Below are 19,581 nucleotides of genomic sequence, written 5' to 3' on the forward strand. Positions count from 1 at the left end.
AGTAACCGTAAATAAAGTGGCTCCAGTTTGTATGGAGTGTACTGAAGGGTATAAAGAAATGGGATGGCTCCCTCCTGAACTCTGTGGCATGACCAAATACCTACAAAAGGGTAGCTATTTTCAGTGGCAAAATGTTAACATTAGCCACAGAGCTTACCCATTCTCTAAGGGATGGCTCTGGACCTGTGGGCAGGATGGTTGGCCCTACCTGCCCTATGACTGGATTGGACAACACACGTGGAGACAACCCTATGTGCCTGCTACCCTCTATGACACTTTACCACATACACACTCAGCAACTGGGAAATGGTAAAAACTAGATATGGAATAAAATGGACTACTTGGTGGTTTTATCCTTTGGCTGTCTTAGCCTCAGGTGGTGCTGCCATAGTAACTGAAGAACACATAGCTGCTTTAGCTAACCACACCGCACAAATGCTCAATGAGTCAAAATTAGCTATATTATTGCTTAATGATGAAACTACATAACTTAGGAAAGTAGTCTTACAAAAACAGAATGGCTCTGGATATTTTAACCACTGCCCAAGGTGGTACCTGTGCTTTAATTAATATTCAGTGTTGTGTATATGCACCAGATAACTCGCAAAATGTAACCCAAGCTCTTAATCACATGCAAGATCATATACAAAATATTGAACATCTATCTGATGAACCTTGGTCCAAAAGGTTTAATTCTTTAACTTGGCCATGGTGCCACTTGTTAATAGGATTACTGTCCATATGTACTGGCTTACTTGTACTCTGCTGCTCACTGTATTGTTGTGGATTATGGATACAATGTCTGTCCTATGGTCAATGCAAATTGCTGAATGAGGGTGGAATGTGGGAACCCCAGGCACATGGCATTCACCAAGGGCCTTGAACATTGCACACAGCAATGACCTAGGTCAGTTGAGGTTTGACCTATTCTCCTTGTAATATCAGATGCTAACTGTATCTATACCTGAAACTAGCTCCTCCCTGAGATTCCCTGAGATACTGTTATCTCTATAATCCTCTCCTCCTCCCTGTTGATTGCAATCAACCCCTCCCTACATTGCAAAACCCTGCTCCCTGCCTTAGCCCTTATAACCAGCTTATTCATCCCCCCAAAGTGCAGACTATTTCCATGTTGTGCTCTACACTGGCCGCCATTCAGAGCAGCTCCTGAATCCATTCAGAGAAGCTCCTGATTTCAGGGCAATGAGACTGACTTCCATTTTTTCCCTTGTAAGTAAGCCCTGAATAAAAAGTTCATACCTCTGAAAAAAAGGACATAAAGGACATCAAGAAGACTTGAGAAGAGCAGAAAGGAGTAAGTTAAAACAATAGATCTTATGGAAATAAAGGTACTGTAGATCAAATTAAAAATGTATTAGAGACACACAACAGCAGATTTGAAGAGGCAGAAGAAAGAATAAGTGAGTTAGAGCATAAAGCAATTGAATGAAAATGCCAAAAAGAACTAATGGTGAAAAAATTGAAAAACTTGAAATGGACTTCAGGTAAATGAAGGACAACATGAAGAGAACAAATATAAGAATCATTAGTGTCTGAGAAGGAGAAGAGAAGAGGAAAGAGCTAGGAAGAGTATTTGAGGACATAGCTGGGGAAAATTTCCCAACCCTCTTAATGACATAAATATGCAAGTAAAAGAAGCCCAATGAAACCAAACTAGAATAAATCCAAATAGACCCACTCTGAGACATACTAATCAGATTATCAAAAATGCTGAAGAAAAGGAGAAAATCCTGAAAGTGGCAAGAGAGAAGTGACTCACCACATATAAGGGTAACACATAAGACTAACTACTGACTACTCAATGGACATCATGGAGGTGAGAAGGCAAGTGGTATGACATATTTAAGACTCTAAAAGAGGAAAATTGACAGACAAGACCTCTTTATCCAGCAAAGCTCACCTTCAAAACTGAGGGAGAGTTTTGAAATGTTCACAAACAAATGCTGAGAGAATTTGTTAAAAAGAGACCTGCCCTGCAAGAAATACTAAAGGGAGCTCTACCCACTGAAAAATAAAGAAAGAGAGAGGTTTGGAGATGGGCATAGAACTGAAGAATATTAGTAAGGGTAACTTAAAGGAACAAGAGAGAGGGGGGGAAATAGATCCAACAATTAAAAACCTAAAGTTAAGATGGCTGTTTTAAAAATTGCTGTCACAGTAATAACTTTGAATGTGAAAGGATTAAACTCCCCAGTTAAAAGATACAAACTGGTAGAATGGATTAAAAAGTATAACCCATTGATATGCTGTTTACAAGAGACTCATCTTAGACCCTGCAACACTGAGGAAGACAGTTTGGCAGTTCCTCAGAAAACTAGATTTGAGTTACCCTACAATCTGGCAAGTCCACTACTCGGTATATATCCAGAATATCTGAAAGCAGGTATACAAACAGACATTTGCACACCAATGTTCATAGAGGCATTGTTCATAACTGCCAAGAGATGGAAACAATCCAAGTGTCCTTCAACAGAAATGTGGATAAACAAAATGTGGTATATACACATGATGGAATATTATGCAGCAGCATGAAGGAATGTGGTCCTAAAACATACAGCTACATGAATGAACCTTTAATATATAATGCTGAATGAAATAAGTCAGACACAAAAGGAGAGATGTATGTTACCACTACTATGAACTCCCTGAAGAATGTAAAATCAGTGTCCTATAATGTAGAATATTGGGGACCTAGAAATAGACAGAAGCTAGTGAAGGGGGAATGATAACCTAATATGTTCAGATATGTTAATGAGGGTGACTATAAAGGTGTAGGAATGGATAGTGGTAATGATTGTTAATGGGATTGTAAATGTTCTGGTTTGCTAATGCTGTCAGAGTGCAAAACACCAGAAATGGATTGGCTTTTATAAAAGGGGGTTTATTTGGTTACACAGTTACAGTCTTAAGGCCATAAAGTGTCCAAGGTAATGCATCATCAATCAGGTGCCTTCACTGGAGGATGGCCAATGGCATCTGGAAAACCTCTGTTAGCTAGGAAGGCACATGGCTAGTGTCTGCTCCAAGTTCTGGTTTCAAAATGGCTTTCTCCCAGGACATTCCTCTCTAGGCTGCAGCTCCTCTTCAAAATGTTACTCTCAGTTGCACTTGGGGCATTTGCCCTCTCTTAGCTTCTCCAGAGCAAGAGTCTGCTTTCAACAGCTGTCTTCAAACTGTCTCTCATCTACAGCTACTCTCTCAGCTCCTGTGCATTCTTCAAAGTGTCCCTCTTGACTGTAGCAAGCTTGCTCTTTCTGTCTTAGCTTATATAGTGCTCCAGTAAACTAATCAAGGCCTACGCTAAATCGGTGGGGCCATGCCTCCATGGAAATTATCCAGAGTTATCACCTACAGTTGGGTGGGTCACATCTCCATGGAAACACTCAATCAAAGAATTACAATCCAATCAACACTAATACATCTGCCCACACAAGACTGCATCAAAGATAATGGTGTTTTGAGGGACATAATACATTCAAACCAGCACAGTAAGTATCAGAGCTGCACTGAAGGGGAACAGGATTGAAAGGGATTGTTTAAAGGTATGTTATCCCACAGATCAGCACTACAAATATAAATAAGTGCTTGCAAGAGATAATTCTAAGGTTTGACACTGGTACAAAGAGTTAATATCACAGTAGTATGTGGGGAAAAACTACCTACTGCACACTAGGGACTATAATTATTAGGAATACCTTACTAGTAGCACACAAATACTAAGGATAAATAAATAAGGGCTGATAAGAACCACATGGTGTTTTGGGTCATAAGAATTGTTTAAAATGGAAATTGATAATGATTGTAAAACTAAGTGAAGATAATGTGAGACACTGGTTGTTTATCTTGGACACAATGCCTTGATCTTGAGGCTTGCTCTTGTGAAACTTACGGCTGTAAAGGGGAGATTCTCTCCAGAGAACCTCTTTTGTTGCTCATATGTGGTTATTTCTAACACCAACTCTCCAAAATAATTTCGTCATCCTTCCCCCAATGTGGGACAGGACTCCCATGTGAGTGAGTCACCCTGGTGATGTGGGACATGGATTCTAGGAATGAGCCTGACTCTGGCATTGAGGGGTTGAGAATGCCTTTTTGACTAAAAGGGGGAAAAGAAAGGCAACAAAATTAGGTTTCAGTGGTTAAGAGATTTCAAATAGAGTTGAGAGGCTGTCCTGGAAATTACTTGTGCCAATCTGAATGTATTATTTCCCCCCAAACACCATTATCTTTGATGTAATCTTGTGTGGGCAGACCTATCAGTGTTAATTAGATTGTAATTCTTTGAGTGTTTCCATGGAGATGCACCCCACCCAACTGTGGGTGATGACTCTGGAAAATTTCCACGGAGGTATTGGCCTACCCATTGGGTGGGTCTGAATTAAGTTACTGGTGCACTATATAAGATCAGGCAGAAGGAGCAAGCTGCTACAGCCAAGAGGGACCCTTTGAAGAAAGCAAAGGAGCTGCAGATGAGAGACAGTTTGAAGACAGCCATTGAAAGCAGACTCTTGCTCCGGAGAAGCTGAGAGAGGACAAATATCCCAAGTGCAACTAGGAGTGACATTTTTGAGGAACTGCAGCCCAGAGAGGAATGTCCTGGGAGAAAGCCATTTTGAAACCAGAACTTTGGAGCAGACGCGTGCCTTCCCAGCTAACAGAGGTTTCCTGGACACCATTGGCCATCTTCCAGTGAAGGTACCAAACTGCTGATGTGTTACCTTGGACACTTTATGACCTTTAGACTGTAACTGTGTAACCAAATAAACCCCCTTCTATAAAAGCCAATCCATCTCTGGTGTTTTGCATTCCGGCAGCATTAGCAAACTAGAACATTACTCCTATGTAAGCTTCAGCTAGATATGCCTATTGGCCACAGTATGACAAGCCCAAATAAACAGTAGTCCTGAAAACCCTAAAGAATACTCTGGTCCCTATCTGAGACTCTATAAAAGTTTCACTCACTAAGTTCATTTTTCAGAAACGTAAATCCTCCAGATTGTTCCTATGCCAGATAAGTTCAAAACCCAGAGACAACAGCCTCTTCAAGAACATCAACCAGATGTGCCCCCCTTTCTCATAATGTTGATACCCCTTTTCAACATGAACAAATTAGGATGGTCACTGCCTCGACATCCCTGAAGATGGGGAAAGTGATTAAACTAGAGGAAGGGGTAGCAACAGACAAGTTAGAATTTAACAAAGGATTATGAATACTGAATCTTTATATAGATTTTTTTCTTAGTTGCAAGGGTATTATAATAGATAGAAGGAAAGAACAGAAATGGCAGAACTGTAACCCATAACATTCTTTGAAATTTGCTCTATAGCTACTTGTTAAATTGTACTTGGAAAAGTATCACCTTTCTGTATACATGTTATCCTTCACAATAAGGAAATAACTGAAACTATGGTACTATAACCCATAACATTCTTTGAAATTTCCTACACAACTACTTGTTAAATAGTACTTTATTAAGTTATCATCTTTCTGCATATATGTTATTTTTCATAATAAGGAAATAACTGAAAATGTAGAACTGTAACCTATAACATTCTTTGTAATCTGCTCTCTACCTAGTTAAATCGAATTTTGAAATTTAACACTTTTATGCATATATGTTATATTCTACAATAAAATAAATGGAAAATAAAGAGCAAAGTGGAAGAAGAATGAAAAAAATTGATAATATTCCTTCCTCACTGTTGTCTGGGGAATTCTTGTGTCAGGAATGAGCTGGAGAGATGAGAAGATGCCTTGAATTGGATTTCTGGTGAAAGTTGTGATATGCAATTATACTTCACTTCTAATTTCACAAAATGATAGTTCTAATATCCAATTACTGTTTTAATAGTATTTCTAATATAAGCTCAGGGATCTTTCTGAGATACTCTCCAAGGACAGAGAAGGGAGATCCAGCAAAGCACTTTAGAAGGCAGTGGTGGGAGAAAGAAGGCTATTTTGTGATTATACCTTGCAGACAGCTGATATAAGAAACCATTACTACTCCCCAGTGCTTTGGCTGACACTGTTCACATACATTGCTCTCTCTTGAAATTCTACCCAGCATTCTAGTCTGGACTCCATGGCCCTGACTCCATAGTCTTTCACAATCTCTCTGGATATATTAATCTTTCCTTCGTGCTCCCACAGTCATAATGCACCATCAATCATAGAGTATGTAGCCATGAGTATATTCAGACTCTTTTGTAACGGTGAGCTTCTTTAGGATGGGCATGGCAACATAAGCCATCTTTTTATTCCCAGGACTTAGCTCAGTATCTCGCTTAGGATAAATACCCAGCACTTGCTGATTAAATTGCTGTGGAATGAACTGATGATTGAAATCATTAATGGGATTCAGGGGTCATTTCTGCTATGCCACAATTGCTTTTGGCTACAGAATACTATTTCTGCTTTCCTGTGGACTTACCAAGTAAGAGTCAAGATAACTCTGACATAGCTGAGGACCCAAGAAAATGAGATATCCAGCTGTCATTTGTGCATGGAGCAAACAACTATTAAGCTCCTACTATGTGCCAAACCTTGGGAATGAAAGATAAAGAAGACAACACCTGCTCTATTCCTTTAATCTATAATGTCAAACTGGTTAAGATGGATATCAATTTGGAAGATACATGATCATCATTTGCTGAGGGCACAGGCAGTTAAATTTGGAGTTGACAGAACTCTCGTCATGAGTTGCAGTTCTACAAGATCAAAATACAGAAGCTGAAGTAGGCATCACCTGAAGGCAGTAAAGTAGGTCATGGCAAAAAACACCAAGTCCTTCTGCAGACATCCTGTGAGGAGATTGTCTGAATTACATAAATCAACTCAACCACTGACTTTAGTAATGGCACGTCTTATATTCACTCTAAGTATACAAGCATTTTCAACCATGGCATGGTGATGGTAATAGCTATGATTAGTAAAAAAAATCATTCAATAAAATTTCTTAACACTATAAACCAGAGGTGCCCACATACCACCTACCTCTGGGACATTTGGCAATGTCTGGAAACATTCTTGGTTGACACAACTGGGGGGTGGGGTGGAGATTCTTATTGGCTTCTAGTGGGAAAGGGTCAGGGATGCTGGCAAACATTCTACAATCTACAGAGCAGCCCCCACAGAAAAGAATTATCTGATCCAAAATGTCACAAATACTGAGGTTTAGAAACCCTGCTATAAATAAACAGTATCAGAGACTGTTCCCTACATTTCAGTCTGGTCAAGGAAATTAGATTGTGGCCACAGAATTTGCACTCAAAAAAAGTTGCAATTACAGTTCCAAAATGAAAACAAAAGCAGGCAAGTGAAAAATAACTATAAATGGCTCTTGAGGAGATTAGCATTGTGAAACATGCATAGAAACAATAAAATTTATTGACTCATTACTTTAACCCCAAATTAGACCATGTTTTGCATTGATTCAGAACATCGTCCACTCATTGACAGTGTATGGGTTCTGCTACTTCCTAACTATGGCAATGTGGACCGATTATTTAACTCTCGGCCTTGGTGTTTTTGCCTGTAGAAAGGAGAAATCATGGTGTCTGTCTCAAACTACAGTTGTGAAGATTCAACAATATGATGCCCAGGGCCTGACTTATAGTAAGCACTCAATATCTGATAATGATTTTAGAAACTGTAACAAGAAAGGAAAATAGGGATCCTAAAATTGACTGCTTAATAAATAAATGGCATCTAATTAAGCTCTAAATTTGACATAATCATTTAATATTTTGAGAACAGGGTAACTCTTCCAACACCATTATGTTTATGAGACTTTAAGATCTCTATAATTCAATTTGTGGGCTTGCTGAGTCACTTTGGACTCATAATCTACGTGAAGATATTTCCTAGTAAGAATCTAATTAGATGTTTAATTAGTCTGTATAGGTTAATGAACTGCCACTCTGCCATTATCTCCTTTAGAAGTTGATCTCAATTTATGTACACAATAATAACTATGATTAATCTAACATAGAATGCCACCACCTACCCATATCTCACTGACAAAGACATGACTCTTCAGTTAGCCCATATTCTCCTTAGAGGAACTGGCAAATTTGCAGATGCTCTATTAGCAGCTGGCAAGTTAACTGAAACAGGTTACCTAGTTTCCTTTTCATTACTCAAAAAGCAGGTAGCATAGTAGTAATAATAAAGAGGAAATATAAATTTAATTCACTTGTGACATACCTTGATCTTATTTAGTAAACACAAAATAAAAAAATTAAACACCACCTCTTCCCACCCACCCACAGCTTGAAATCCATATCAGGACAAACTAGCTTAAAGTAATTGTATGTAGATACAAATGAATTTGGCTCACTTCGTAAGGCAGGGCTCTAGTGCATTATCATCAACTACACCTTAAATAATAGACACTAGATATTAAGCCTTATTTAATCTATCCCACATATAGAGCTTCTGTTATTTATGTTTGTCTTATGTCTCAGGCATTCTTGACAATATGCTGAAGACTGCCTGTTTCCTCAAGAGCTACATTTTAAATTTAAAATGCTTTAATATATGAGAAGTAGAAGTGTGAAGTCCCTTAAGTCTGTACTCAATAATTCATCACTAAATCAATATGTAAAGACTGTTTTTAAACCACCAAACTAAAGGAAATGCAAAGTTAAAAAATAATGGATTTCTTATCACCACGTTTTCTCAACTATTTTTTTTTCCTTCAGATAGAATTGACAGTTCCAAACTGGCCATGATTTGGGTTTCTGAAATACTGGGAAATGAAGGATATCTGGCCCTATTTTCTATTCCTATATAAATCAGAGCTGTATTAAAATTTTCAAATTTATTTCCCTGTTTATGATTTCCAGAGAGAGCATTTTGGTTATTTCAATATGCTCTTTCTATTTAAACTTTCTCATCAGGTCATTTTTCAATTTTACCTAAAATTTTGAGTTATACAACAAAATCTTCTAAGTGCTATTGCTCTCTGATGTACTCTTGAAAAGGGAAGACTAAGTTTAACTTCCATGAGGTACACAGCAGGACGTAACACTAAGAATTTAATTTTTTTTTTTAAAGTTGCAAGCCTACACTTCACAATTACCCTTTATAGTACCTCAAACATGAAAACATTCTATCATCTAGAAATCCTCTATGGACACCATTTGGAAGGACACTATTTCTGTAAGTCATTTAGTACCAGTTACAGATTCTGAGCTAACAAATGTTTGCGTGTTTGTTTGTAAAAGCAATACTACAGACTAAGTAGATATGGGTGTTATCAGTTTAAATCAGTGGTTCTCAACTTTGGTTGTAGAGTAGAATCACCCATGGGGCTTTTAAACCCTCTGATGCTCAGACTGCCCCTAGATCAACCAAAGCAGAATATCTAAGAGGGGACCCTAGGTACTAGTAAGAACATTTTAATTCATTCACAGCTGATTCCAGTGTGCAGCCCAGGTTGCCTACCAATGCTTAAAAGAGATGTAAGATTTCACAACTGCCTCTACAGAAGAGAGTTAGGACACATCTCAATAAATGGAATTTTGGAATATATTTTTGTAATTTATGATTAGAATAGAAGAAGTACCTTTCCACCCCTAACTATAACATTTATAATGAGTTTAAGGTTCATTCTACTTTTTCTTATGATACTCCAGCAATCTCTGAGATAATTTCTATATTTGTACATTGAAGTAAGGACAATAAGTCTCTAAAATATGAAGGGAAATACTGCCAACTCATTCAATCAACTCTAGATGAAACAGAAGAACCAGTCATTGCTTATGCAACTTATTTTTCCTCAAAAGCAGGAAAGTAGTATCAAATCTGGTACAAAAGTATCAAAATATAGCAGAAGAAATAACTTTTGGCTTCATATATTAAGTCCTATAACAAAATATCATGAACTGTTTATTACCTTTTCATTACAAAATAACTGAGTACCTTTTAGGTATAAGTCACCATGCTAGGCCCTGGGGATACAATGGTGAGTTTTAAAAAAAAAAAAAAGACACAGCTCCTGTCCTCATCAGACTTATTGATTTGTAAGTCAGGTCAAAGAACATGATCCCATCAATATACCCACCATGAACCCAAGATATTATTAAAATATTAGTAATGTATCAAGTTCCAAATGAATTACCGTTTGTCCATATAACACAATATAACATTTTCAGATCACCTTGGTTGATTTCCTATGTTTTTTTCAATACCCCATCTTCCAAAAGGCCAAGAAAAGACTGAAATAATGTAAACAATTACCAGTTGTACTTGTGCAGGTTTATACAAAAAAATATGGAAGAAGACTCCCATATTTCTGCCTCTCCCAAATTTTGTTTCTTTTTTGCTCTATCATTTAAATCATCATCATCATCACCATCATTGTCATCATTCTTATTGTCACAACTACCTAGGCTGTGACACTAATGCACAATTCAGAAAGGTGTCTGAAAGCAAGTACTATGGCACTGGAAAATTATTGTTGATATATGTAGAATTGTTTTCAATTATTGAGTCTCTTATGTTTTCCTTAGAGAAATATTCCATGTTTATTACAATATAATAAAAGTAAAGAGAAAACTACTCATAATCCATCACCAAAGCAACTATATTTAATACTGTAACACCTTTATGAGCATTTCTCTATCAAGTTTTTACAAAATTAAAATCATACTGAATATAAAATTCTATATATGACTCTTTAAACATTTTCTTCTCATTGTATTTTAAGAAGTTTAGAATATCATTAAGAGCTCTTTATAAACATCATTTGAAATGTTATATGGCCGAAATTCTTACTATTGCAAGGCACTTCAAGGACTTCAGAATATTAGTCAACAAATATTTAATTACTATCTTCTATGTACCAGGCATGTTCTAGCTTCTTCTAGATACAGAGGGGAACAAAGGCAAGATTCCTGCCCTGTGGAGTTTATATTTTAGTGGGGAGAAACTGACAATTAAAAAAAAAATCACGATAATTTCAAGTAGTGATTCTTGTTTGGAAGAAAGAAAACAGAGTCATGGGATTACGGCCTCTGGAGAAGGGAGGTGCTGGGGCAGAATGCCCTGCTCTAGGTAGGTAATGCTTGATCTGAGATTTGAATGATAAGGGGAAACAACTGCACACAATTTTCAAGAGCTGATGTGAATGCACAGAGAATAGAATAATGCCACCTTTTTGGAAATTCTTAATTACCAGGAAAGACATCTTAGTGTAGGTGTGAGAGAGTGAGCAGTCCTTGAAATTGCCATTTCCTCACTGTTGTTCATGATTTCTATAGATTCTGATCTCAGTCTTAGTTCATCCTTTCATTGGAAGCCACCAACAGGCAAATGCCTGTGTTAGTCATTTACCAATCACAAAGAGAACCGATATGACCAATTTCCACCCTACACTTATAACCAAAGATGTGATTAGAATGTGTAAATTAATCTGATTAAAATTTGCACTGTTCTTTTTTTTTAACCATAAAATTTGACTTTGACATTTAAAATCTTTGTTGCTGTTACTGTTGTTGACTTTTGGAGCTGAAATATTTGAAGCTTGTATAAGTGGTTTAGTCTCTTGGATAAACAGAGCATGGACTGTAGACAGATGCTAGTGGTAAGACCTTACCCAAGCTACTTAATCTAGCCTCAATTTCCTTATCTGTAAAGTAGGAATAATAATATTGTGAGTGTTAAAAGAGATAGTGTAGAGAACACAGCTTAGAGTCTGATATACAATAGACGTTCAATAAACAGGTAGAGAGAGGAGGGAGGGAAATGGAGGGAAGGGTTGGTGTGTAACAGCACACACAGCATAAATACACAAAACACTTTGAGATTATTTTGAAAATTGTATATATAAAAATCTTAGTATAGACAACCCTTTTTAGGTTCTAATGAATTGGGGTAGCTGGTGGTAGATACCTGAAACTATCAAACTACAACCCAGAACCCATGAATCTTGAAGATGATTGTATAAAAATATAGCTTATGAGGGGTGCAGTGGGATTGGGAAAGCCATAAGGATCACACTCCCCTTTGTCTAGTTTATGGATGGATGAGTAGAAAAACAGGGGAAGGAAACAAACAGACAAAGGTACCCAGTGTTCTTTTTTGCTTCAATTGCTCTTTTTCACTTTAATTATTATTCTTGTTATTTTTGTGTGTGTGGTAATGAATGTGTCAGGGATTGATTTTGGTGATGAATGTACAACTATGTAATGGTACTGTGAACAATCAAATGTTCGATTTGTTTTGTATGACTATGTGACTAGCTCTCAATAAAATGACTATTAAAAAAAAATCTTAGTAATGATAAAAACAAGGTTTTTGGTTATTTCAAATTACTCTTTACAGTGTCCTGAAACTTTATAGTCTCCTAAAACTTTACTGCTAAGAAAGCTACATGTGGAATTTTATACAAGACGATTGTATAAAAATGTGGCTTATGAGGGGTGACAGTGGGATTGGGAAAGCCATATGGACCACACTCCCCTGTATCCAGTGTATGGATGAGTAGAAAAATGGGAGCAAAAAAAAAAAAGGCATCCAGTGTTCTTTTTGATTTTAATTGTTCTTTTTCACTTTAATTTTTATTCTTATTATTTTTGTGTCTGTGATAATGAAAATGTTCAAAAATCAATTTTGGTGACCAACCCACAACTATATAATGGTACTGTGAATGTACACTTTGTATGATTGCATGGTTTGTGAATATATCTCAATAAAAATGAATTATTGAAAAAAAAAAAAAAAGAAAGCTACATGTGCTCAGCTGACTAAGAAGGGCCATCCACCAATTTGATGAACAACATAATTCAGGATTTGGAGATCTGAAATCCCAAACTCCATAAAATCTAGCTCCCACACTTCACATCAAGTTTCAAACACAATCATGGATAAACATGAAAAGAGACTGAGTGGTCCTCTCAATTCTGTGTTTCCTCCTGTTTTTAAGGCACTCATTAGGTGACTTCCTTCACACTGATACAAATATTTTCAATGAAGATGGTTTTGAGACTGTACTCTGCATTTGTAATAGAATCCCAAGAGGCTAAATCCTATACATAGGGAGGGGAGAGAATTCAGAAGGAGATTAATAAAGTAACTTTCACACTTTTCTCCTCAGGGACCCAGCACTCCTCCATCAGGAGTTACCTCAGAGTGGGCAGAAGATGACTGATCAGGTGGTTGTTAACCAGAGAACTATATTCTCACCTGAAAAAATATGTATGTAAGGATATGATGCCCAAAATGAAAATAAAAGTTCAAAAACCACTGAGCCAATAAATGTGAAGGCACTTTGTAAACTGTAGTGTAATTTACAAATGCTAGTTTTAGCATTATTACTTCCAGTTCTTGGTTCTTGTGAAAATTCACATGCTTTTTGTATTGGAAAATTGCTTAATTAGATAATAAATCTCAAGAAAAGGCAGTGCTCCAAGACAAAGATTCATTTTTTTCTCTACCATTTTGTGTAATAAGCACATTTAAAATGCTGATCCTAAGAAATGCATTTAGTAGAGGAAGAAGGAGCAGTTGACTATTTAAATTTTTCCATCACAAATTTAATTCACTCAAGGTCAATCTAGTCAGCCATCTTCTGCAGAAAAGAAATTCACCAGACTTCTTGGCTGTTAAGAGGATATTCAAGGAAATGTAAGAAGTGAGGGCCCTTAGAATCTCAATTCAATTACTGCAACTCGGATGTTTACTCTCAGGTTAGCATCAAGCACCGAGGGAATACTGAAATATAACAACAGGAATCCAACTTAACTTGGCATACATTGTTTGTCCTAAAAAAGAGCAACACAACTATAGGGTATTGTATGGCATATAAATAAATAATAATAGCTAAGACACATAGTGCTTATGATATGCCAGGCACTGGTCCAAATGCTTTACATACATTAGTTCATTTAGTCCTCCTAACAACCTTATGGATATATCATTATGATCACCTCCTTTTATAGATGAGGCCAAGAGAAGATAAGTCACCTTCCCAAGGTCAGCATTGAAGCTAGGATTCAAACCCAGGCAATCAGGCTCCAGAGATCACCACACAAAAAAATGCTTTAGGTTTTTAGTTTCAATTAAGTCAGGGAAAAGAGAATATATTTTGATGTAAATTCTGCCAATTACAAGTATGCTTTTGCCCCTCTAGATCTACTTCTACACTCTCTGTCTTGTTCTGTGCCCAGAGGCTGATCTCTACAGACAGCAACAAAGGGCTCCCATATCTTGGCTTCCTGTTGTGTTTGGTACTGAAGATTAGAGGTCAAAGGAAAGTTTGATCTGTAGATTTATTTCCGTGGTTCTCCCCAGCCAGGACATTACTGGTTGACTGTATCCCTCTGTTGAAGCTATAGCTCCTGTCAATAATCCATTCCACTCTATACTCTGGTACTTCTCTCTCCCACTGCCCCTACTGCCCTAGAGACATTAGCTCTCTACGTTAACAACTGCTGGGGCACTGCACCATGTTTTCTGTTTTCCATAAACCCTGGCCACATCTTTCTAAAATAGCCCTTTATTAAATTCTCAATTCACCATCACAAGAATCCAAGCAGAGCATTAATTTCTCCATCTTGTTTGTATATAACTAGACAGGAAAACGTAGCCTAATCCTTACTATTTCCACTTTCTACTGTCTATATGCAAAACCCAGGAAATAAATTCCACAACTGTCCAAAAGGAGTTCCATTACTCCCACTACAAGTCTATTTGAAAATTATTTTTTCAGTTTTCTTGACTTTTGCAGAGGGCCAAGAATTGAGGCTAAAATGGAACAGTATTTTTACTCTAATTACACTCCTTGGGTCTATTAAAGCATCATGGGTGTCAAGAAGCAGGGCAGTAACAGAAAGGGCTATACATTGGGCAATGGTCTCTGAGCTGAGTGAGCTTATTGAAGACACTTAGTCCAATTAAAAACAAAAATATCTGATGGCAGGCAGCTGACAATACTAGACAGTTGGCTTCCTGGAATCAGGTAATAAAATATATCCAGGAAATACGATCTCATGATTCAGAGAGACACCAGGTGCATCCTTGTTTTACCTTCAATGTAATTAGTCACTCACCAAACACAGTGCATGCTTATGAATATGTCTTGGCTCAAACAAAAAGATGAGTATCTGAGCTGACCTTTACATCTCTTCTTCAAAATATCTCAGGTTGTTCTTGGCAATTACTTTAATAGCCCATCCTGTGGTGAGAATGGATATTTTTCTTCCATTGAATGGAATGCAAGAGCACCCTGAACTATAGCTGCAAAAATCAGTGGGCACCCATCTGCTTCTCTCTCCTAATCCACCTTAATGGTGCTGATATCTCTTCACTGTTCCATTCCTGGTTTCCATGTTGAGTGTCATAGCTACAATTCAACTGGCTTGGTAGAGAAGGATGCATTTCCTTCTACCATGACTTCATGTTTGAAGAGCTAACTGTGTGTTGACATAAACTGTTCACTGTCTTTGCTCACAAATCTAAGTGTTTCATCATCAGAATGTGTCAAAAAAAATCTTAAAACCTATGAGCATGCACAACTACCAGTGAAACGGATACAACAAACTGACACATCTCTGAATTACAATTTCATAAAAAAATTGTTGATGATGACTGCAAGATAGCTTGATCTATTTTAACTCTTAGCATTTTTGGGGATATTTTGGGTTACTCCAGGACTGGCAGGAAGCAATGACCAAAGGTTAAAAGTCAGGAAGCCTGGATACCAACCTCTAATTCTAGCTCTGACACCATCTTGATGTGTGACACCAGAGATCCCACCCTATAAAATGACAAGTAACTCAATCTGCATGACCTGGGTTGCAGAGTCATTGGAATGAACAAAGATGACTTATATGTACTAACAGTAGTATCAAAAAGTCACTCACATTGGGAGAAGCCAGTTGCAATTTCAAGAGAATGTTGGATGGAAAGGCCCATATGATGAGGAACTGAGGCTTCCTGCTAAGAGCCTGCATCAACTGCATGCCATGAGGTTAAGGCATCTGGAAAGTGGATCCTCCTGCCCCAGTCAAGCCTTAAGATGACTGCAGCCCCAGCTGACATCTTGACTCAAACCTCATGAGAGATGCTGAACCAGATTCACCCAAGTAAGCCACTCCTAATTCTAGATCTGCAAGGACAGTATGGATAATAAGTGTATACTGTTATTGTAAGTCCCAAGGGTTGGAAGTAATTTGTTGGAGAATTTTTTGGTAATTTTTTGGAGAAATAGATGACTAAAACACTGTTCATTCTGATTTTCTACTCTTTACAAAGTTTATATTCTCTATATATACTTTCCCCAGACCCTGACGGAAACATCTATCTTTCAAGCAAGCCCTCCTTACAGAAGGATATAAAAATATTTAGGAGCAACATGAAGACATGTACACTTTGATAATCACTGACCTTAAAAAAATTAATGCTCTAAGTTATATATGTCTTCAGTTGCACAAATACATACATATTGAAGGTCCACCTGTTAAAATGTCACCAACCAAGAAACTGTTTGCAAAAATACATACTATGCACTTGCTCTTCATTAATGTATATAACTTTAATATAATAGTAATAAAGTAGATTCTTGCTCATTTCCTTACAGTAATATAAGCTGAATACTGTTGATATCACTTTATTACATAGGCAGTTATGAATAGTGAGGTAATATCCTGCCATTACATTAACTGGAGAAATTGAGTCATATTATCTCAGCTTATAGTGAAATAAGTAAATTAGTTAAGAGGAAAATCTGGCTAAAATTCTGCAAAAGTCCAAAAGTGCATTTAAGCCAAGTATGAGTTTCTTCAGCTGTAGAAAATTTTCAAGCAATTAAGAACTGTAACTTTGAGTCATGCTGATATTACTGATATTATACAGAGTGCTAAAATACAAACATTACCAGATGTACCAAAGTCAGAAAAAAAAAAAAATAATTTTTACCCACATGCCTTCTACCCCATATAAAATCAATTGATCATTCAGATCAGCAATAAAATATGATAAAATAAGAGAAAATGAACATTTTCTGTTTGCATCACTATATTTCTAAGACTAAAATAACAAAGCAGATGAATGGTCACACATTTAAGTTTTGGTAACTGTAGAATTTCATTCCTAAACACATTTAAAAGCTGTTTTTAGTATTAGATTCCACTGGCCTGAAAACAGAAATTACTTAATTAGGATTGATATAAATTTCCTCTAGGAAAATCCTAAGGATCCTAAAGTAACCTAAACAGCATTAAAGGCATTAAAATGCATTTCAAGTGAGATTTTACTATCCAAATACACAAACTGAGTTTCTGCAAACGGCAGAAGGTTTATTTTGCACAATTCTAAAAACAATTCATTTACAATTATAAGAAATGAAAAATTTACAAAAAAATGAAATTCAAATGTTTTATCCTTAAATAAATAGCGGCATTATATTTTCAAATACAAAATGTTATAAAAGGTAATGAAAGCTGGAAGATGGCAGTTAGGAGAGACAGGGCAAAAAAAACATCTCCATGAAAAATACTAGATAAAAGCCAGAAAGTGACCCAGAACACCAGTTCCAGCAATGCACCAGCTGGACAAGGTCTACTAAATCCACAGGGACCGTGTACTTGGTGAAACTGGGAGTCTGCATGCTGAAACAAGTGAGTAAGCAGGCTGAATATCCAGCAGCCACACTGCGGTGTGGGCAAACCATGGGCTGGTATTTGGAGGTGGACTAGTTCTTTTTTTAAAACACCCAAAAGTGGTTGTGGATACAGCAGCAAGAACCACACAGTAAAGTAGGGCAGGAAAGGGCTGTGGGTATGCCTCAATCTCTGGAGTGGATGATAGCCTTTCGCGCACCCGCTGCTAACTGTCTCAGATCGAGGCAGGCAGAGGTTAGCCAAAAGGGGAAAAAAACCACATCCCTTACAGCTGTCTTCCTGGCAGGCAGGGAACGCTCTGTCCTAGCGCCAGAGCCGCGCCAAGGGACCCACTGTGATGGGAAGTGTCTCCAGCATCACACGCACATGCCACAATATACGGTGTGGACAATAGCCTTTCACACACCACAGCTAACTGTCCCAGAACTAGGAAGGTGATGCTGTGTGTAAATGGGGAAATTAACACACCCCATACAGCCATCCCTTCAGCAGGCTGGGAATGCCCCTGCACAGCCTGGTGGCCCAGAACTTCCCTTGAGGGACAGCATGCACTTCTGACATAGCACAGCCTTCCCTCAGCAGAGGCCCAGGGAGGGCAAGGCTTGGAAGAGGGACCCACTTGGAAATCGCAGGGACCATACAGCAATACCAAGGACTTGTGGGTCAGCAGCAGAGACAATCTGCGGCGAGACTGAACTGAAGGTTTAGACTCTTGCAACAACCTTAAATCTCCAGGAACAACTGGGAAGTTTGATTATTAAAGCCACACTCCCTCCTTAACTGCTCAGACACACACCCCATATTCAGGGCGGACAGCACCGACAACACACCCAAACTTGGTGCACCAATTGGACCCCACAAGAATCAGACCCCCAACACACCACAAAGACAAAGTTGGAGAGAACTGGCTTGAGGGGAATAGTTGGCTCATGGATGCCACCTGCTGGTTAGTTAGAGAAAGTGTATGCCACCAAGCCACAGATCTGACAAATTAGAGATTATTAGACTTTGAATTAGCCTACTTATCCTAAAAGAACCCTATCAAGTTAAGCAAATGCAAAGAGGCCAAAAACAACAGGAAATTTTAAATCAAATGAAAAAACCAGATGATATGGATAACACAAACCCAAACACCCAAATCAAAAAATCAGAGGAGACACAGTACTTGGACCAATTAATCAAAGAACTAAAGACAAACAACGAGAGCATGGCACAGGATATAAAGGACATGAAAAAGACCCTAGAAAAGAATAAAGAAATTGCAAGAGTAAATTAAAAAATAGATAGTCTTTTGAAAATAAAAGAAACCGTCAACCAAATTAAAAAGATTCTGGATACTCATAGTACAAGACTAGGGGAAGCTGAACAATGAATCAGTGACCCGGAGGATGACAAAATGGAAAATGAAAGAACAAAAGAAAGAATGGGGAAAAAATAGAAAAGGACTTCAGGGACATGATAGATAAAATAAAATGTCCAAATGTAAGACTTATTGGCATCCCAGAAGGGGAAGAGAAGGGTAAAGGTCTGGAAAGAGTATTCAAAGAAATTGTTGGGGAACACTTCCCAAACCTTCTGCACAACATAAACACACCATGCATAAATGCCCAGTGAACTCCAAATACAATAAATCCAAATAATCCCAATCCAAGACATTCTGATCAGACTGTCAAACACTGAAGAGAAGGAGCAAGTTCTGAAAGCAGCAAGAGAAAAGCAATTCACTACACACAAAGGAAACAACACAACTAAGTAGTGACTACTCAGCAGCCACCATGGAGGTGAGAAGGCAGTGGCATGACATTTAAAATTCTGAGAGAGAAAAATTTCCAACCAAGAATTCTTTATCCAGCAAAGCTCTCCTTCAAATTTGAGGGAGAGCTTAAATTTTCCAGACAAAAAAATGCTGATTTTGCTCATAAAAGACCTGCCCTA

At 37.6% G+C, this 19,581-nt stretch overlaps 1 protein-coding gene across 2 annotated transcripts in view; it reads right to left on the bottom strand.

The window, feature by feature from the left end:
- INPP4B (inositol polyphosphate-4-phosphatase type II B) overlaps nucleotides 1–19,581 on the bottom strand; it is an 877,116-nt gene that overhangs the window by 516,939 nt on the left and 340,596 nt on the right. The gene's annotated exons all lie outside the window — the stretch shown is intronic.

This window comes from Choloepus didactylus, chromosome 3 (genome assembly GCF_015220235.1).
Source record: "Choloepus didactylus isolate mChoDid1 chromosome 3, mChoDid1.pri, whole genome shotgun sequence".
In the NCBI taxonomy this organism is placed as follows: Eukaryota; Metazoa; Chordata; class Mammalia; order Pilosa; family Megalonychidae; genus Choloepus; species Choloepus didactylus.